Raw genomic sequence first — 22,230 nt, forward strand, 5'->3', positions numbered from 1 at the left:
GCCGGGGAGGGGGCAGACGCGCCCTGAGCGACCGAAACGTGAGACCTGCGGAACGCGCGGCTGTTCAGCGTTGATGAGGACACTCCCACGGCAACCGAAACGCGAAACTATAGTCCGATTAAAACTACTTGATTGTGGACGTGTGTCACTTTTCACTACAATGTTGCCACGTCCGCTGCCAGATACCGCTCGTATGTGGTCAACACACGACGGGTCACCTCACAGATACTTGTTAGTGCGTAACGCGGACCAGTGTTACAAGCCACCCGCGCGAGGTATGGCGGAAATTGGGGATGCTCTGTCCACAACTCATTTTACGTGACCAATAATCGAACTACAACAGACGACGGGTTTTGTAGCCTTGACAAGTTAGTTTCCGTGGCCATCCTCCGTAGCATGCTCAGAAATACTTGTTTTGTAAATAAAACCGCCTTTTGTTGCTGCAACTTAATTTATTATTCCCAGACGCGTTTGCCTTTCTCTTACTCTATGGCATCTTCAGTGGGGTCTAGAACGAAACAGTTTTGTTATTTTTAGATTATCAAACAGTTCACGTCGCGTCTTTTTGTGTAAATAAGTAATTACTTAAAGTTTGTTGCCATCGGCGTTTTCTCTCATCTGGTCTGGAGCTCGCACCACCGCTTCATTTCCGAAACATGTGCCAGTCACCACAAGTATTGTTTTTTGAGGTATGTAGAGCTTCTGCAGAACGATATGACGCAGCAAGACCCAAGTGTGGTGTTTCCAACTATGCAGGAAGATTTAATAGTTTTGCCTAGAGGCGAGTCAACCTGAAAGCTAATCAAAGCAAGAAGCACCGCGAGGAACTGAGAGGAAACACCAGCACGATGAATGAAGTACCTAGAAAACTGACCGCGACTCGATGGTGAGCCAGTCCATATGTTTGAGTTGTGACGCCTGGGGTCCAACATGCGCCACGTCAACGTGAGAAGCATCAGCTCCGCAAACCACGTCAATTCCGCACTCAGTGATACTGCAATGATTGCAACAGGCCGTTTAAGAACTACATCAGTAATTAGAATCATTTTGTTGACATTGCTTCTTCAGATGTGGGGTAAGCTGTTATTGGAGGAGATGAAAGGAAGGAACAAATGTTCAATATTGGGCAATTTGTGCATAATCGCTCCAGCTTCCTTTGCGTCCAGAACGTGGCGTACATCATGATTACCGGGTTGCCCGAAGTTCTGGAAATCAGGGAATATCAGGGAATTTCAAACGTGTCAGGGAAATATCAGGGCAATTTGAAAAAAAAAAAAAAACCCTGGAAAAATCTCGTTTTTGTGTCAGTAGATGAAATCATTTGTTTAGTGACATGTCATTCATTGTCGCTGGCTGGGCACTGCTGAGTACTGAAATGATAATTAAATGGACACCCTAGCTGTAAACAGGCGTTGATGTACTTCATTGGGGACATGTTGAAAATGTGTGCCCCCACCGGGACTCGAACCCGAGATCTCCTGCTTACATGGCAGACGCTCCATCCATCTGAGCCACGAGTAATGAGTATGATGGGCAAACATCTATTAGGCGCAGTACGAACGTAGTGGTGTGGACATGTTGGGAATGTGGATCTCACGGGGAGCGTGCAAGGGATAAGTCCCCGCAGACGCACTATCCTCTGTGCCCTCGGTGGCTCAGATGGATAGAGCGTCTGCCATGTAAGCAGGAGATCCCGGGTTCGAGTCCCGGTCGGGGCACACATTTTCAACATGTCCCCAATGAAGTACATCAACGCCTGTGTGCAGCTAGGGTGTCCATTTAATTATCATTTCATTTCTAGCAAAGCTGCATGGTCATCCACGGTAGCTGTTCTTTCGGGAACAGATACTACCGTCATATACTGCTGAGTACGTGCGCCGCTTCCCTGCTCCCTCATTCCTGCTGCTTCTGCCCTTCCTAGCAGTGCCCTCAGCTTGGAGTCCGTGCTGCCACCACGTCTTGCCGCTAACCTAGCAGCTGCCTACGAGAGGCAGGGAGGCTTGAGGAGCTGTTCGTTTGGATCTGATTCTCAGAGACTCTTGACGCAGCAGTTCGAGACGGAGGTGACGTGTTCAGAGTTGTCTCTGTGTGAACGTGTGTGTGCGCTCTCATTTTCTGACAAAGGCTGTGACCAAAAATATAATTGTGAGAGTGTGATAATCTTTTCTGTGTGCCTGTCTGCAGCTCAGTAATCATCTCTACGGTGAGTGGCTACCTGTCCTCATTAGTATTGACTCTCAGAGTATTCGCTCAAGTTGTCTCTCGCATGGATTGATGACGACAGTCTCGTTTCATCAACGTGGTGTCTGTGACACGTGAATAGCTGGCCAGATAAAACTGCAGGCCATTTCTGTCGGTAACTCTAACGGATCGGGATTGCCGATCTGAAGCGCTTCGTTTCCCTCTCATGTACAGGCCCTGCCCGTCGGATCTATCTCACCGATGTGCCTGCAGGCCAGGTCTGTTCGTGTGAGGCGTAATGTGGCGGATTTCTGTGGTTCATCCGTGGACGCAGGACTGCGGCGCTCCTCTACAGGCCAGAGGCTACGGGCGGTGGATTTCAGGAATTGTGACTGTCTCACCCCAAGTACATTGTACATTGTGGCGTTTTATAGACATTTTATTTATTCTCGTACATTTTGGCACTTCGAAAGTTGAAAAAATGGTTCAAATGCCTCTGAGCACTATGGACTTAACTTCTGAGGTCATCACTCCCCTAGAACTTAGAACTACTTAAACCTAACTAACCTAAGGACATCACACACATCCATGCCCGAGGCAGGATTCGAACTTGAGACCGTAGCGGTCGCGTGGTTCCAGACTGTAGCGCCTAGAACCGAATTTTTTTTTTTAAGTCTCATTTTGTTCGCTTTTGTTCGTTGCATCTGCTCGGGGCGGACGTCGTAAGACATCCGTTTTAAGTTCGTTATTGATTGATTAACTCAGTTTTTTTATTACAGAGGGCAGCTAACCCTCTGACCGAACACGCTGAGCTACCGTGCCGGCGAACCGCTCGGCCACTCCGGCCGCCTCTTCGAAAGTAATTTATATACTAGAAAGTATGGACGATAAGAAGAAGAAAATTGTGGCAGTCGGTGGCTGTTTGTACACTATGTACTCACGTATTTCTTGAAAGAAAAACCACACAATAACTGTAAAATGATAGAAATAACACTGTCGGTAATAACCGACAATAACGAACATAATAGAACCAACGTTTTATTAGCGGTCACCTATAGTGTTGGTTTACACAACTGTTCTCTGCCTTATACACTTCTCTAAAGAGGCATACTTTTTTCTGAGATTATTTCGGAAATCAGTGAAGGTATTTTAAAGCTGTCTCCAACGAAATGTGTACTTTTGCCACCAAATGTGTTTCGTTTTATTGAAATAAAATGTCATGATCTCAAAGGAACACATGTACTTTTTGGCTTGCTTTCTTCATCTAAAAGCAGTTGATTACAAAACATGTGGATGTTAGTGTTTTGTATCCCACCTGGATGGGCGGCACGTGGATCTGCTCCTGTGAACTGCTTCTGCAAAATAGGCCGAGAGTGAAGCACGCGAGTAGGAGCAGGAAAAGGTGAAGTACTTCGGTACTGCGTATGGGTAAAAGCTCTTTTACTGGTGTATGAACATATACAAATAATAGTGTTACTTGACTTTGCGTACAGGTGAGCGCGTAGGTGCGAAGCCGTTCATGTATCAAAGCTAACAGTTACTAGTAGCTGGACAAACTATCATTGACGTAACGAAGGCAAAGTCTGTCATGGGTAGCCCCCTATGAAGTACAAGCTAAGTTGCTTGGTCGTCTGCTCTTGATCAACTGTGGAGAATCTGGAGTAGAGCTACACATCGTCGGCTAGCGGGCGCTGTCGTCGGTGCCGGTGTCGTAGTGCCAACCTATAAGAACTTGTACCTACACTGTGTCATCGTAGCTATCGATACCACAGTTAGCACTTAAGATTTTTGTTCACGCGTTTAGAATTACCTTTTTTTAGTCACCTTATGTCTTTACTTACCCTTGAGATCTCAAAATCTGTCAGGGAAGACTGCTGAAACGTGTCTGGAAATCGGGGAAATATCAGGGAATTTCACTTTGGGAAACTTGTGGCAACCCTTGATTAATACAGCGCAGACGTCGCGTCTGTAAAGAGATGGTAATAATTCGGCTGTGCAGTGTATTTTGTTCACAAAATCGACGTTCTTACATCCCGCACGAGACCAGTCTCTCGGTGCTATAAGGTTTCGCTGTTCAATGGTCGCTGGACGGTGCCCGTGGGAACGAAGGCTGGGTTGGTGCGGACAGTGCGTGGGCTCACGCAACACGTGTGATGGGTAGTCCAGGCCGCGTGGCGGCTGGAATTTCACCCAACTCGGCCAGCCCGCACCTGCGCCCGGGCCGACGCACTCCAGCGATCGCCGCTGGAAACCAGGTCGCGCCGGTCGGAGGTCAGCAGGGATGCCAGGTGTTTGAGGGCTGCGTTCCGCTTCGGTGTTCCTCGGGCGCCGGTCGTTTTGTAGAGGAACACCAGCTCCTCGAGTAACACAGGGTGCTACACTACGCTGTCGTGGATCTTGCGCAAAAACTGGCTTTTACCCGCACTTCGCATAACGAAGGGGTGTCCATGTTACTGTCAAGCTAAGCCGGCATCGCCGGAATTGTTAACGAACTGTTGGCATCAGGTGTCCGTCAACAATTGAGCATACGGTAGTGCAGTAATACACATTGGAGACTCTGTTTGTATAGAGGCGTGGTTTCGGGACTGCACACGGAAACGAGAAATAAACGTCAGACAGAAAGTAATGAAATGTCAAGATATTCAAACAACACAAAAACAAACTTAAGTTCTTGAAGAACATCAGAAAGAGCAGGCCTACAAATTCATTTGATGAAATAAAAGTACATGTCTGGTAACAACCCGGTTCTCAAAATTCTATAACTAAAAAAATGTAAAAATGGGGGGGGGGGGGTGATTCTCAGTTCAAAGGTTTAGCCGAAATCATTCGGGAGATTGGCCTGCAAAGGATTAGTTACAAAATTCGTTGCCACAAAATGAAAACAGCCCTCAGACTTAACAAAAGAAATCTGTAACAGAAAATTCATATCCAAATACACAAAAGTGGAGCCTCACAAGACAGTTATCAAACCAGTATAGTTATGGCGTCGAAACGCTAATTTAAAAAAAAAATGATTCAAATGCTCTAAGCACTATGGGACTTGACATCTGAGGTCATGAGTCCCCTAGACTTAGAACTACATAAACCTAACTAACCTAAGTATATCACAGACATCGATGCCCGAGGCAGGATTCGAACCTGCGACCGTAGCAGCAGCGCGGTTCCGGGCTGAAGCGCCTAGAACCGCTCGGCCATTTTAAATAGAAAGAGAAGAGAAAGGAATCGCGAACAGAATGAGTAGTAATCAGGAAAATGGCAAGTCCGAATTATTTGCAGACCAAGAGGAAGTAAAGAAATTGAAAAGAAAGCCAATATTTATTCAGCTGCGAAAACACGCAGACTAAAATTTTATGGGCATATTAAAAGAATGGAACGAACAAGATTAACTAGACAGGTTGTGGAATTCTACGAAAGTCGCGTAAGACTAAAACTGAAACAATAAAGTGGATCGGCGCAGTAAAACAGGACCTAAAAGGAAGCGGGAATTACGCAACTTGACGTACCGGTACCAGACATAAGCATTTTTAGGCAGAAAAATTCAGGAATGGACAGGAGTACCGGCAGGAAAACGTAGGAAAAGTGGAACAACTTGGTCTGCCTAGCGGAAAAGAGTCCATTCTGGGAGACAAATAACTTGAATAATAATAACAAAAGTTTGTACGTACGTATATGTACAAACTTTTATTATTGTTGTTATTTACGTCTGTTGTACAGTAGAGAGAACTTCCAGAGTTTTGTTTTAGCTCTCCTTTGCACCTACATTACGTGTCTCCCAGAATGAGCTGTTTTCCGCTTGGCAGACCAAGTTGTTCCACTTTTCCTACGTTTTCCTGCCGGTGCTACTGTCCATTCCTGAATTTTTCTGCCTAAAAATGCTTATGGTACATCAAGTTGCGTTATTCCCGCTTCCTTTTAGGTCCTGTTTTACAGCACCGATCCATTTTATTGTTTTAATTTTAGTCTTATGCGACTTTCGTAGAATTCCACAACCTGTCTAGTTAATCTAGTTCGTTCCTTTCTTTGTATATGTTTCGTTTTTCCTGTATATATCGCGTCTTCTTGATAAGGACGTAAAAATGGGTCACGTTAGTGTAATTGGTTTCCTTGTGATATGCACAATACTTTCACCGAATCCTCCCAAGAAATCTAAGCCCTCCATTCGACTTCCCAGCTCCTTATTACACTTCATACTCCTTTGCAGTATTACCTCTTGATATTTAAACGATGCGACACGCTCCAGAAGTTTACGAATTAACGCTGTAATCGGATATTATCAGGTTAATCCTCCTGTATACAGAAATCCTCTGCATTTGCCTACATTTGAAGAGGCGTCCCATGTCAGTACACAAAACGTAAATACTGTCCTAGTCCTTCAGCATGTCCTTAAGATCAGCCAACGACGATACTTTTCGCGTAGACAACAGAACTGTCAGCGAACAAGGTAACTGTCATCACACTTTCTCTGGCGCACCTGACATTACTTTCGTTTCCGTTTAATGCCCGCCGTTCAGTACAGCGTACTGGGTTCTGTCAGTAATAAATTATGTGCGTCAGTGACGTAGCTGTGAACCTACTTTATGGTCGTAAGCGCTCGACATTGTACTAGTGTCCGCAGCTCGTGGTCGTGCGGTTGCGTTCTCGCTCCCCACGCCCGGGTTCCCGGGTTCGATTCCCGGCGGGGTCAGGGATTTTCTCTGCCTCGTGATGAGTGGGTGTTGTGTGAAGTCCTTAGGTTATTTGGGTTTAAGTAGTTCTAGGGGACTGATGACGATAGATGTTAAGTCACATAGTGCTCAGAGCCATTTTTTTGTGCTACAGTGTTGTACGACGGTTATTCGGAAAGTAAGGAACGATCGGTCGCGAAATGGAAACCACAGTGAAAACCTGATGAAGCTTTGCACAGGTGTGTTGGGCAGTGTCTCTAGTATGCCCGTCGATCGCGATACGTCGTTCTTTTTAGTTCTGAGCACACAGGGGGCACATAAAGATACCTAGAGCAATAGTGTCTCCCGACAAGTACGAGGGCCACGTGAGAAATTTCGCCTGAAGCTATGCAGCCAACATTAAATAACTGTCGTGCGTTTTCTTCTTCAAGACAATTCTCAGCCGCATTCTGCAGGGGCAATGATGCTCCTGCATCGTTTTCAATTGGAAATGTTTGACCACCCACAATACAGCCCGTAATTGTCTCCCACTGAGTTTCATCTCTGCTCAAACGAACCGCTGGCTATGAAGACAACATTTTGGCATAGAAAACGAGCTGTAGGCCAGCCTAGAAAATTGACGGAAAGCACTGGTGGCTGCCTTCTATAACGAGGGTATTGTTAAGTTGGTACAACTACGACAAACTTATAAGTCGGATCGGCGACTATGGAGATAAGTAGCTGGAAGTTGTAGCTAACTGTTGCAAATAAAACAGTTTTGATTTTCACTGTGGTTTCCATTTCGCGACCTATCGCTCCTTACTTTCAGAATAGCCCTCGTATGTTATTCGCGCAAACTAAGTTGACGCTCGGTGCGGTGGCTGATGGTACCGACTGTAAAGTCATTTCCCATTTACAGTCGCTTCCATCATCCACTGCGGCGAGTGTCAACTTTGTTTGTGTGCACTGTACCTTACCGGAAATCTAAGACGACTCGTTCTAATTGTTCACGTATATGTATTACTTGCAAAGTACAGTTTATGAAAAAAGACCGTTAGTCGGTGACTGATGTAGTCGGAAATTGTACTTGCTTTCGTGAGTGAAGCAAATCCAGTATTCGTTACTAGGCAAGAAGGTACTGTTATTTGGTGTGCCCTAACGTCCATTAACGAAGGCTTGACGGCTGAGAGCGACCCATAAGTGCTGGATACAGAACTCACTGAGTGAATGGAAGCAACTGGTGCCTCTTGCCGTCATGAAAGTCGACTAATCGCATCACAAAGAGGCCGCATTCGCTGCAACAACACCCGCAGCGCAGTGCGTCACGGGCGAAATCTGGCGGCCGCGCTGCTAAAGGCTGCGAAGCGGACCACAAGGACGCGCCGCGGCCTCTGTGACGTCACGGCCGGCCGATGTCTGCTCTGCGTTGTGCCGTGCGCAGGAAACGCTTTTGATTTCGATACGTCCGCGTTAGGTGCTGATACATCCTGCGGTCGTTGGTTGAAATATTTCTCGTCTGATATACAAAGGCCGTACAAAACAGAAGAAAATGAAAAGCTCTCAGATTGATCAGAGACGCCAGTGATCAATTCAGTTTTTACACGGTCCCCTAATAAGCATTCAGACGCACACGGCCTATATATTTTTATATGTATAGTATATAAGTAAATACTCGACTAGAAGAAGGGATCGGTTGGTAGGACATGTTCTACGGCATCAAGGGATCACCAGTTTAGAGGAAGACCGAGCGCTGAATACACTAAGCAGATTCAGAAGGATGTAGGCTGCAGTAGGTACTGGGAGATGAAGAAGCTTGCACAGGATAGAGTAGCATGGAGAGCTGCATCAAATCAGTCTCAGGACTGAAGTCCACAACAACAACAACATAAAAAAATGGTTCAAATGGCTCTGAGCACTATGTGACTCAACAGCTGTGGTCATCAGTCCCCTAGAACTTAGAACTACTTAAACCTAACTAATCTAAGGACATCACACACACGAGGCAGGATTCGAACCTGCGACCGCAGCAGTCGCACGGTTCCGGACTGCGCGCCTAGAACCGTGAGACCACCGCGGCCGGCAACAACAACATAAGTAAATATATATGTATGCCTATAAAGGGAAATATTGTCAGCAAAAATCTCGAGAAGTTCTTGACAATTTACCCCAAATGTTTACTCTGTCCTCTAAGAAATACACGGACAGACATAGGCTGTATGAAAGGGGTACTTTATCAACAAAAATCTTGAAAAGATCTTGACCGATTTACTTCAGATTTTTACACACTGCTCTAAGGAGGAGGAGGAGAGAGCGGGGGGGGGGGGGGAGCAAGCGATAGACAGAGAGAGGCACAAGGAGGAGGAGATGGACAAAGAGACGGGGGAGGAGAATGTGGAGAGAGAAAGAGAGAGAGAGCCGCGCGGGACTAGCCGTGCGATGTAAGGCGCTGCAGTAATGGACTGTGCGGCTGATCCCGGCGGAGGTTCGAGTCCTCCCTCGGGCATGGGTGTTTGTGTTTGTCCTTAGGATAATTTAGGTTAAGTAGTGTGTAAGCTTAGGGACTGATGACCTTAGCAGTTAAGACCCATACGATTTCACACACATTTGAACATTTTTGAACAGTCCGCACTGGAAACGCGTCGACGTATGTGGTATCAGCATGATGGTGCACCTGCACATTCCGCAATTAACACTAAGCTGACCCTTGACAGGATGTTCGACGGGCGTTTCATAGGACTTGGAGGACGCATAAACTGGCCAGCCCGTTCTCCTGATCTTACACCTCTGGACTTCTTTCTGTGGGGTACGTTAAAGGAGAATGTGTACCGTGATGTGCCTACAACCCCAGAGGATATGAAACAACGTATTGTGGCAGCCTGCGGCGACATTACACCAGATGTACTGCGGCGTTTACGACATTCATTACGCCAGAGATTGCAATTGTGTGCAGCAAATGATGGCCACCACATTGAACATCTATTGGCGTGACATGTCGGGACACACTCTATTCCACTCCGTAATTGAAAACGGAAACCACGTATGTACGTGTACCTCACCCCTCATGGTAATGTACATGTGTGTCATTGAAAAAGACCAATAAAAAGGTGTTAGCATGTGGACGTAATGCGCTGTTCCAGTCTCTTCTGTACCTAAGATCCATCACCGTTTCCTTTGGATCCCTACGTAATTCGGTGCTCTCCGATACACACGATCGAACAGCGGAGGAGTGGTACTCAAGCGTCAACTTTAGGTTACAATATCTCCGGATGTAATTAACATTTTACAATGCAACAAACGGCACTGATTACGTATTTGTTTATATGTTCAGATGTGCTAACAAAACTAACGGGGTTCCATTTAAAAAAACGTAGGTTTGTGTTAAAAAACATACTTCCGCGCATGTTTTTATGGCTTGTATTAACCAGTTACACTAGCCCCTCTCCTCACGTTCGGTCTGTGGAATCGATTCGTCAGTATTTGATGTGGTTTACGAAATATATCGAGCGGTAATGTTAGGTGACTCACCCTGTATAGGCGTTTCCGACCCAGCGACTTCTTCTGCCTGTTTACATATCTCTGTATTTGAATACGCCTGCCTATACCAGTTTCTTTGACGCTTTAGTGTATATTTGGCAATAGTGAAGCATCGCCAGGTTCGCTGGTCTCTCTATAACCACTGCAACGTACTCCATGGAACCTGCTTGCTTTAGTCAAGCCTTGGTTTCCCTCTACAGGGTGACTGAGTACTTCCCATACCCTTCTAGACCTTGTATAATTGGCAAAATAAATAGTTGTTTTATTGGCATCGCTGCTGTGAAGCAGACGAAAAACATTACTGTTCCAATGGAAATTCGCGTTGTGTGCAATAGTTTGGAAGGAAACGCTCCATATCATAGTATGGGCCGGGATGCCGTAACGATACCCGTTGATACCATCTCTTGTGAAGGGTACATGAACGGACATTTTTATTTGAACATGTTGCATCCATTGTTTAATACCGGAGCTCGACGAAAAAAGAATCACAGACCTTGTGTGGTTGCATTCTGCCGGCACTGCAGCACACACTCGGCTGCTCATCTGTAAAACAATTTGAGCAGATACCAGATGGGACCTTACGCTATGAAATGTTACGACACGTGAGGCAGTATTGACCCTACGACTTACCTTAGAAGATAGATTAAGGAAAGGCAAACCTTCGTTTCTAGCATTTATAGACTTAGAGAAAGCTTTTGACAGTGTTGGCTGGAATACACTCTATCAAATTCTGAAGGTGGCAGGGGTAAAAGACGGGGAGCGAAAGGCTATTTACAATTTGTACAGAAACCAGATGGCAGTTATAATTGTCGAGGGGCATGAAAGGGAAGCAGTGGTTGGGAAGGGAGTGAGACAGGGTTGTAGCCTATCGCTGATGTTATTCAATCTGTATATTGAGCAGGCAGTGAAGGAAACAAAAGAAAAATTCGGAGTAGGAATTAAAGTCCAGGGAGAAGAAATAAAGACTTTGTGGTTGCCGATGACATTGTAATTCTGTCAGAGACAGCAAAGGACCTGGAAGAGCAGCTGAACGGAATGGACAATGTCTTGAAAGGAGGATAATGGAATGTAGTCGAATTAAGTCGGGTGATGCTGAGGGAATTAGATTAGGAAATGAAACACTTAAAGTAGTAGATGAGTTTTTCTATTTGGGGAGCAAAATAACTGATGATGGTCGAAGTAGAGAATATGTAAAATGTAGACTGGCAATGGCGAGGGAAGCGTTTCTGAAGAAGAGAAATTTGCTGACATCGAGTATAGATTTAAGTGTCAGGAAGTCTTTTCTGAAGGTATTTGTATGGAGTGTAGCCATATATGGAAGTGAAACATGGACGATAAATCGTTTGGACAAGAAAAGAATAGAAGCTTTCGAAATGTGGTGCTACAGAAGAATGCTGAAGATTAGATGGGTAGATCACATAACTAATGAGGAGGTATTGAATAGAATTGGGGAGGAGAGGAATTTGTGGCACAACTTGATTAGAAGAAGGGATCGTTTGGTAGGACACGTTCTGAGGCATCAAGGAATCACCAATTTAGTATTGGAGGGCAGCGTGGAGAGTAAAAATCGTAGAGGGAGACCAAGAGGTGAATACACTAAGCAGATTCAGAAGGATGTAGGTTGCAGTAAGTACTGGAAGATGAAGGAGACTTGCACAGGATAGAGTAGCATGGACAGCTGCATCAAACCAGCCTTTGGACTGAAGGCCACAACAACAACAATTGTATAAATAATAATGTAACATGTTTGTTACGTTAACTGATTCTTCTGTCCCTTCTTCGTAGAACAACATAATTATAAATGAAAAACACAATACTGAGTGTGTTCTACATTATTAATTTTTTAAATTCTAACTGAGAAAATTAATGCTACTGAACATACACAATATTGTGTTTTTAATTTTTAACATCTTCGTATCATCTTAGAAATTACGACGCCTGTGCACAGGTAAAAATGAAACATCTTGACATTTAGATATTCTTTGATTTATGTGAATTTTGTTTTAAAATGTGCATTAAGACGAAAAGTGTGTATATATTTGTTCGTACCGTGCTTAAAAAATGGTTCAAATGGCTCTGAGCATTATGCGACTTAATTTCTGAGGTCATCAGTCGCCTAGAACTTAAGAACTAATTAAACCTAACTAACCTAAGGACATCATACACACCCATGCCCGAGGCAGGATTCGAATCTGCGACCGTAGCGGTCGCTCGGTTCCAGACTGTAGCGCCTAGAACCGCTCGGCCACTCCGGCTGGCCCACCGTGCTTAAAATCCACGTAACAATAATTGGAAACAAAGTCGTTTTTCGGTTTTGCCTTTTTTTAAAAGGAAATAGTAGTCACACTATGCCACCTGCAACAAATCTATATACTCTTAACAGGACCATTAGTAAACGAAATTTTAAAAATTATGCAGTGTGTTGAAATGCGTGCATTGAAATAATAACGATTTGTGACTGAAGCGGGTTTGTTTTTTATTTTACGAAAGTAATGCAGTCACGGAAGGAACGCTGACAGCAGTGTGTAATTATGGAGACTTTTTGATAAAAAAGGTATATACCTGCCCATAGAGGTGAATTGGAAATTGGCAAAGAGACGGGTTTGAAACTCCTCTTGTTACAACATCCACCCTCTTCATGAGGTCTGACATCCTCTGACTTCCATTCAGTCCTATATGTAAATAAATTTACGATTGGTAAACGCTTAGAGTTCAGTGAAGGAGGTGTGGTAGCTGTGGATGGGTATCTTCATGTTCAGGGATAAAATGTATTGATCTCCAAAACTATATTCCTTTTCTTACGTACAAAGCATACATAGTCTTTCACTGCCAGACTGGAAGGTTTTTACCATCGCTAGCACCCACGGCTACCAGTCTCCTCGGAAAATAACCATATACACCAAAAACACCTTGAAATGATACTGTGGATTGTGTGTATGGTCATACATTTATTGTAGCGACGCAAAGGGTCTAAAGAATCCGCTATCGTTCTCTAAAATGGACCGTAGTAGCACTTACGTCGAATGTTTTTTGATTAGTGTTGAAGAGACTCTATGTCATATTCATTAAATTGTGATTGAGCGGATAAGGCAGTGTGTGTTAACATATTGTCATTCGAACCAAAGGAAGATCATATTCGTTTGCTCGCCCATTCATGTGAGTTTCTCTCGCTATAGCTAGCGCAATAGTTATCGCAGACCACCACTTGTGGAAATGTGTGTCGTCCTGCAAAGGTTTTAGAGGTGCATGATGGCTCTTTGCGAGGGAGGTAGAACTCCGGCAGAGTGTGCGCGTCTTTCTGTTTTAGCTTTCACTCGCCAATGAGACATAAAGGATAATAGGAAATGAGAACGTCATTGTTTCCATCAACGCTAAAAAATCATGCCCGTAGGAGATTATGATTTGTTTTCTGTCGTGTGGTTGTGAGTAATTATTGCTGAATCTTCGGTTGTAGTGCTCTCGTGCACTCGTATTGGTAGCTGCTATCCTAGATTCGGATGTACTGACCTCGCTTCATTATGGAACAAAATTAAATGTACTCGAGATAACAGAATGTATTTATCTCAAGAGTGTCGCTTATCACAGAGGATTTATCGAGTATAGTGCTCTTGAATGGAAACGATGTTTCGTAATTTGACGTCATGCGCGCGTAGTGACTTTCTCGCTGTTCTTTTGTGATCCCTTTTCCTGGAAACCGAAACGGCGCCGCAGACGTCCGCATGCTCGTATTCCGCAAATGGCGCAGGGGTTTGCCATTTGCAACCGCACGAGGCTATTACAGGCGTGATTACGGCCTCGAAAGAGCGAAGTGTGCTGTGGGGGCGGGTCTGTGATGATGCCGCGAAATTAGCAGGCGATATGCCAGTGTCGCAAGACTAGTGCGTAACTCCAGTAAAGTGCAGAGAAAGTAGCTTCGATTGAAAACACGGCGCTGCACGTGCCGCCTGCCTGGTTTTACGGACACGTATGTGTTTCGGAAACAGCTTCCGTCTTCCTAAATCTCCGACAGTTGTTCAGCGCTGTAACACCAAGATACGGTCGTACGCTGTACCATCGTAGATATTCAAAAAAACGTTCAAATGTGTGTGAAATCTTAAGGGACTTAACTGCTAAGGTCATCAGTCCCTAAGCTTACACGCTACTTAACCTATATTATCCTAAGGACAAACACACACACCCATACCCAAGGGAGGACTCGAACCTCCGCCGGGACCAGCCACCCAGTCCATGACTGCAGCGCCTGACACCGCGTAGATATTCAACTGGCTTGAAGAATATTTGATTAATACAACACACTAGTCTGCACTGGACAGCGGAAGTTCAACAGGAATGAAAATAATACCCCGTGTACGCCAAGGTATATATACCGCCCGCCCAAAACGTTCTGAGACACATTTTATTTCTATCGTATAAGCTGCGCCGTCGCAGTGACTACGGTGGTAACTTTAGCTAACAACTGTAAACAACAGATGTGTATTCGACAGTCAGTTGTGAGCAGGCCGTGTTAAGCGGTGGAAGTGCGATCGTAGTGTGTCAACATCGCCGTTTCACAAATCACAGTGGAGCAACAAGTATTTAAGACATTCTCTGGGATGTTTTAAAGAATAGAAAAGTGTGTGCGATGCTTATCCTGCACACCTTGATTCCAGAACAGAAACAACGATGCGCTAAGGCGTATCGCGACATCATTGAAATGTAAATCAAGGACAATTATTTTATAGAAAAAATGATCACAGGCAATGAGACTTGGTGTTAGCAATACGGACGTAATACCAAACGACAAGGTGTAGAAATCCACATAAGGGTCAACGCTTTGACATTGAACAAAATCTTAAAGAAGGACTTTTCTGATAGTTTCACGTGGTTGTATGAACGTTCAGTGCATTGCGGACGATTGGTGGAAGACTGTGTAGAACACCTGAAGTATTAGAACCACCATCTTAACTTTTTTCTATTTTTTATTAATCCAGTTTCGAAACTTTTTGGACTGACGGAGTAAATAAACAATTATTTATTTATTTATTCGTATGGCTCAAATGCAATTGAAAATTAAAGGTATATGACGTTAGTAATACTGTATACAGCAGGAATATGAAAATACAAAACTACATATAAAACTAACTAAATGTCAATATCTTTGTTCTTAATCCGTATAAGAGCCGTATCATCAGCTTTCACGAGGTCTCTCCAACTCCTCTGGTAGCAAAGCAGAGGGCATTCATCTCTGATGTGCTTGATTGTCTGGTTCAGAGCCCCACAGTCACAAACCGGAGACTCTGTAGCACCCCATTTGTAAGGAGAGTGTGCGAATCGGCCATATCGGCGCATTGGCCATGCCCACAATTGATCACAAACGACAGAGTACATAAACAATTGATCACGTGGAATTAGCAGCAAAACCAAACCGTTCAAGAAACACTCTTCTTTGTATAGAAAAGTGTTACCATGGACGATCGTAAAGAAATGCAGAAAGACTCGAAGAAAATTCTGCTGGGTGTAATAAATGGCGGCTCTCTTTAAACGTGGATAAATGCAAGATAGTGCCTGTAGCAGAGAGAAAGAACCCGTTCGTATCTGATTAGAAGGTTTGTGTTGAACGCAGAAATACCCGTCACTGTGTTCCTAAGGGATACACTTGAAAAGTTTGACATTTTGGTGGATTTGGGGAAGTGCCCACAGCAGTTGTGAAAATGAACAAAGTCTTTTTCAAAGTATTTTCTGATCTGTTACGATGGCTCTTCTCCCTGTCATTTTCTTTTTTTCTCTTTTGTTGCGGTTCCGCTCGCACTTAGCTAATAGTAGTTAGATTTAATTGTTGTTTCATCCAGTCTATTTTGTATATACAGGGTTATTACAAATAATTGAAGCGATTTCACAGCTCTACAATAACTTTATTATTTGAGATATTTTCACAATGCTTTGCACACACATACAAAAACTCAAAAAGTTTTTTTAGCCATTCACAAATGTTCGATATGTGCCCCTTTAGTGATTCGGCAGACATCAAACCTATAATCAAGTCCCTCCCACACTCGGCTCAGCATGTCCCCATCAATGAGTTCGAAAGCATTGTTGATGCGAGCTCGCAGTTCTGGCACGTTTCTTGGTAGATAAGGTTTAAACACTGAATCTTTCACATCACTATGCGTGAAACTTGCCCGCACGCGTTCAACCGTTTCTTCGCTCACTGCAGCCCGACCCGTTGATTTCCCCTTACAGAGGCATCCAGAAGCTTTAAACTGCGCATAACATCGCTGAATGGAGTTAGCAGTTGGTGGATCTTTGTTGAACTTCGTCCTGAAGTGTCGTTGCACTGTTATGACTGACTGATGTGAGTGCATTTCAGGCACGACATACGCTTTCTCGGCTCCTGTCGCCATTTTGTCTCACTGCGCTCTCGAGCGCTCTGGCGGCAGAAACCTGAAGTGCGACTTCAGCCGAACAAAACTTTATGAGTATTTCTACGTATCTGTAGTGTGTCGTGACCATATGTCAATGAATGGAGCTACAGTGAATTTATGAAATCGCTTCAATCATTTGTAATAGCCCTGTACTTGCGACTGCAAGCTATTCGTTCGCCACTCGCGGATCGCGTTTGCAAGTAGGCATAATCTGTCTTGGTTCTAGTTTATGTCTACCGTATCTACACCAGTAGTTTAGTAATTTTTTACTATGTTTAAGTTTTAGAATTCCTTCTCTCTCAATCATTTTTCCATCGTGAATATTTTTAATCTTATATTCGCGGTTTCAGAGATGTCATCTGTTTCTTATTAGGTAATCAAGCGCAAGCCTCCAGTTCTAACAGTCAGAGGACAGGTATGTTCAAAAATCAGAGCACAGATATGTTAATCATTGGTATATTAAGCAGTCTGTGCGCGCCTCTTCGGCCTTCTTCACAAGAAGGATGTTAAAAGCACGTATAGTTGCTTATGGTAGTTAGTTTGATTTGTAATTCAGTTTCTTTGTATTTTTCTATTCTCATTTTTCTTTCTGTTTAATCGGATCGTCCGATGATCGCTTGCGATATGTCTAAATCGTGAATGCATGAATGATACAGTTTGTGTGACCTTAGGCTGTAAAGTTTTACAAGGCAGTTACTGTGTTTCGCGAGGGCTGAGTGCCCAGACTGGTTACGAATTTATCAGTTTCGACGGGGATTATCATTCCTCTTTCCTTTGCATCTTCGTCTTCTATCTAGCTCCCTGGAATGTAGCTTCATAAATGTGCAGTGTTGGGCGCTCGTACAAAATACTCGTATAAATCTCTATGGTTGGCAGCTCTCTGTTTTGCTAGATTTCCTGCACGTCTTATCAGCCATAAAAAATACGACGCAGTCTTAAAATGGCGCGCGTAACCCGAATTCCTCCTTCCGCAAAGAGTAACTGTTTTTTACTGCACAGGAATATGATGATACCGACAAGCCCGCAGACACCAGACTCAACACACTGCGATGAGCCTGCGAGGATTTTCAGCTCCTGTCCTTAAATCAGCTCTCGCAATTCGCAAGCTGCTACTACACTACTGGCCATTAAAATTGCTACAGCACGAAGATATGCGTGCTACAGACGCAAAATTTAACTGACAGGAAGATGATGCTGTGATATGCAGATGATTAGCTTTTCAGAGCACTCACACAAGGTTGGCGCCGGTGGCGACACCTACAACGTGCTGACATGAGGAAAGTTTCCAACCGATTTCTCATACACAAACAGCAGTTGACCGGCGTTGCCTGGTGAAACGTTCTTGTGATGCCTCGTGTAAGGAGGAGAAATGCGTACCATCACGTTTCCGACTTTGATAAAGGTCGGATTGTAGCCTATCGCGATTGCTGTTTATCGTATCGCAACATTGCTGCTCGCGTTGGTCGAGATCCAATGACTGTTCAAAAATGGCTCTGAGCACTATGGTACTCAACATCTGTGGTCATCAGTCACCTAGAACTTAGAACTACTTAAACCTAACTAACCTAAGGACATCACACACATACACGCCCGAGGCAGGATACGAACCTGCGACCGTAGTGGTCGCGCGGTTCCAGAGTGAAGCGCCTAGAACCGCTCGGCCACTGCGACCGGCGTGATGGTATGGGGTGCCATTGGTTACACGTCTCGGTCACCTCTTGTTCGCACTGACGGCACTTTGAACAGTGGATGTTACATTTCAGATGTGTTACGACCCGTGGCTCTACCCTTCATTCGATCCCTGCGAAACCGTACATTTCAGCAGGATAATGCACGACCGCATGTTGCAGGTCCTGTACGGGTCTTTCTGGATACAGAAAATATTCGACTGCTGCCCTGGCCAACACATTCTTCAGATCTCTCACCAATTGAAAACGTCTGGTCAATGGTGGCCGAGCAACTGGCTAGTTACAATACGCCAGTCGCTACTCTTGATGAACTGTGGTATCGTGTTGAAGCTGCATGGGCAGCTGTACCTGTACACGCCATCCAAGCTCTGACTCAATGCCCAGGTGTATCAAGGCCGTTATTACGGCCAGAGGTGGTTGTTCTGGGTACTGATTTCTCAGGATCTATTCACCCAAATTGCGTGAAAATGTAATTACATGTCAGTTCTAGTATAATATGTTTGTCCAATGAATACCAGTTTATCATCTGCATTTCTTCTTGGTGTTGCAATTTTAATGGCCAGTAGTGTAATTTGCAGGAATATGAAGGAATTCAGTTATATTTGCACTTTTCGTGTGTTCTGGACCAACAGTTGTCATTAGACTACTCCAACGGATTCCGTGCCAGTTAATTAATTGCTGTACCACTGCGATATTCGTGACGATAATTCGCTAGACCGAGAGAGAGGTACTGAAAACCTAGGGACGATTACCTGAATTTCACATCATCCACTTTATACGGAAGGATAAGGCACACAGCTTGCGGCGCAACTCTTCGGAATCAGAAGCAGCGGTTGTGCATTTCTGTTCACACCTCCTGGGCGTGGTCGGAATGTGCAGCCTTGGGCGCGGGTAGCGATCTCGCGGGAGAGATACGCCGTCAGAACTAGCTGACGTGCCTCCAGTATCTCCAGGCAAATGGCCGGACTCCCTGCGAACGGTCTGTGTTCTTGGTGTTTCGATTCTTATTTTTAACGTGCGTCATCTTCGTGAGTCGAAACAAGGCCCCGGGAGTAGATAACGTTCCATTAGAACTACTGACAGCCATGGGAGAGCCAGTCCTGACAAAACTCTACCATCTGCTGAGCAAGATATATGAGACAGGCGAAATACCCTCAGACTTCAAGAAGAATATAATAATTCCAATCCCAAAGAAAGCAGGTGTTGACAGATGCGAAAATTACCGAACTGTCAGTTTAATAAGTCACAGCTGCAAACTACTAACGCGAATTCTTTACAGACGAATGGAAAAACTAGTAGAAGTCGACCTCGGGGAAGATCAGTTTGGATTCCGTAGAAATATTGGAACACGTGAGGCAATACTGACCCTACGACTTATCTTAGAAGCTAGATTAAGGAAAGGCAAACCTACGTTTCTAGCATTTGTAGACCTAGAGACAGCTTTTGACAATGTTGACTGGAATACTCTCTTTCAAATTCTGAAGGTGGCAGGGGTAAAATACAGGGAGCGAAAGGCTATTTACAATTTGTACAGAAACCAGATGGCAGTTATAAGAGTCGAGGGGCATGAAAGGGAAGCAGTGGTTGGGAAGGGAGTGAGACAGGGTTGTAGCCTATCCCCGATGCTATTCAATCTCTATATTGAACAAGCAGCAAAGGAAACAAAAGAAAAATTCGGAGTAGGTATTAAAATCCGTGGAGAAGAAATAAAAACTTTGAAGTTCGCCGATGACATTGTAATTCTGTCAGAGAGAGCAAAGGACTTGGAAGAGCAGCTGAACGGAATGGATAGTGTCTTGAAAGGAGGCTATAAGATGAACATCAACAAAAGCAAAACGAGGATAATGGAGTGTAGTCGATTTAAATCGGGTGATGCTGAGGGAATTAGATTAGGAAATGAGACACTTAAAGTAGTTAAGGAGTTTTGCTATTTGGGGAGGAAAATAACTGATGATGGTCGAAGTAGAGAGGATATAAAATGTAGACTGGCAATGGGAAGGAAAGCGTTTCTGAAGAAGAGAAATTTATTTACATCGAGTATAGATTTAAGTGTCAGGAAGTCGTTTCTGAAAGTATTTGTATGGAGCGTAGCCATGTAAGGAAGTGAAACATGGACGATAAATAGTTCGGACAAGAAGAGGTTTCTAAATATGGAGCTACAGAAGAATGCTGAAGATTAGATGGGTAGATCATATAACTAATGAGGAGGTATTGAATAGGATTGGGGAGAAGACAAGTTTGTGGCACAACTTGACTAGAAGAAGGGATCAGTTGGTAGGACATGTTCTGAGGCATCAAGCGATCACCAATTTAGTATTGGAGGGCAACGTGGAGGGTAAAAATCGTAGAGGGAGACCAAGAGATGAATACACTAGGCAAATTCAGAAGGATGTAGGTTGCAGTAGGTAATGGGAGATGAAGAAGCTTGCATAGGATAGAGTAGCATGGAGAGCTACATCAAACCAGTCTCAGGACTGAAGACAACAACAACAACAACAACACCTCCCTCTTCCCTTTCTAACAACGATATTGGTCCTTGATTTCCCCAAAGAACCTTATCTTATAGGCCTACACATTGCTTTGGGAGTAGCAGTAGCGTGATCCACTCCATCTGCTGTGATTCATCCATTAGATTCTATAGTCCTTTGTGGTTCTAGTTGTATTTCTAATTTATGCGTACTCTACCGTTATGCGCACTCTACCGTTTCTCTCTATAATATCTTTTTCTGCTCGTAATCACCTTTCTTTGTATTTCAATAGAACCTATTCCTCGTTACGAAGTAGATGTTTTTAAAATTCTTCCAATCCATCTGTGGCATGAATCAGCAAACCAGTGTTTAATAGTATTAGTTGAAAACAGTCTTGGTTGCAGTTTTAGTTTTTTTATTTAGGCATCTTCAGGGTGATCTTAATGTGGTATTTCTTAGGACGATCCTTTAGACCGTGTAGCTAAAGGGCATCGTCGAGTACATCAGTCCAACATCGCCTTCGTTAACCTCAGTAAATACTTTCTAGATGGACGTGAGTGACTCCAAGACCTGGAAACGCGTACACGTACAAAGGAGCAAATAATAAAATCATCTAGAAAGCATTTACTGAGGTTAACGAAGGCGATGTTGGCCTGATGTACTCGACGATGCCCTTTAGCTACACGGTCTAAAGGATCGTACTAAGAAATACCAAATTAAGATCAGCCTGAAGATGCCTAAATAAGGTGAAACGCGTAGTTGATAAATAAAAAAACTAAAATTGCAACCAAGGCTGTTTTCCACTTATAAGATGTTTTTAATGTTTTTTCTTACGGGAACCTTAAGTTTTTCAAATGGTTCAAATGGCTCTGAGCACTATGGGACTTAACTGGTGTGATCATCAGTCCCCTAGAACTTAGAACTACTTAAACCTAACTAACCTAAGGACATCACACACATCCATGCCCGAGGCAGGATGCGAACCTGCGGCCGCAGCGGTCGCGCGGTTCCAGACTGCAGCGCCTTGAACCGCTTGGCCACTCCGGCCGGCCCTTAAGTTTTTAATATATCTCTTTATTTTAATATTTTTAATCTCTGTAACGTGCATGACTAATGTAATGAAACCTTCCTATTTTCTGTATGACCATGTTTCTAGAGATGGTTGCGGGACTCGGCTGTTCGATACAGGATATCAAATTAAAGAACTTTCCGTCGTCTAGTTTCCAACCTTATTTTACTTGGCAACCAGTTTCAGCGTTTTACTACACCGTCACAACCGAGGTGGAATCTTGCTAGGCCGGCCGGAGTGGCCGTG

The 22,230-nt window shown here is 44.1% G+C and overlaps 1 protein-coding gene and 1 non-coding gene across 2 annotated transcripts in view; both read left to right on the plus strand.

Annotated features, from left to right (window-relative positions):
- LOC124795581 overlaps window positions 1-22,230 on the plus strand; it is a 479,635-nt gene that overhangs the window by 356,665 nt on the left and 100,740 nt on the right. The gene's annotated exons all lie outside the window — the stretch shown is intronic.
- On the plus strand, window positions 1,644-1,718 carry Trnat-ugu. Its single transcript has one exon. It is a non-coding gene; the product is annotated as a tRNA-Thr (tRNA).

This window comes from Schistocerca piceifrons, chromosome 4 (assembly GCF_021461385.2).
Source record: "Schistocerca piceifrons isolate TAMUIC-IGC-003096 chromosome 4, iqSchPice1.1, whole genome shotgun sequence".
Lineage (NCBI taxonomy): Eukaryota > Metazoa > Arthropoda > Insecta > Orthoptera > Acrididae > Schistocerca > Schistocerca piceifrons.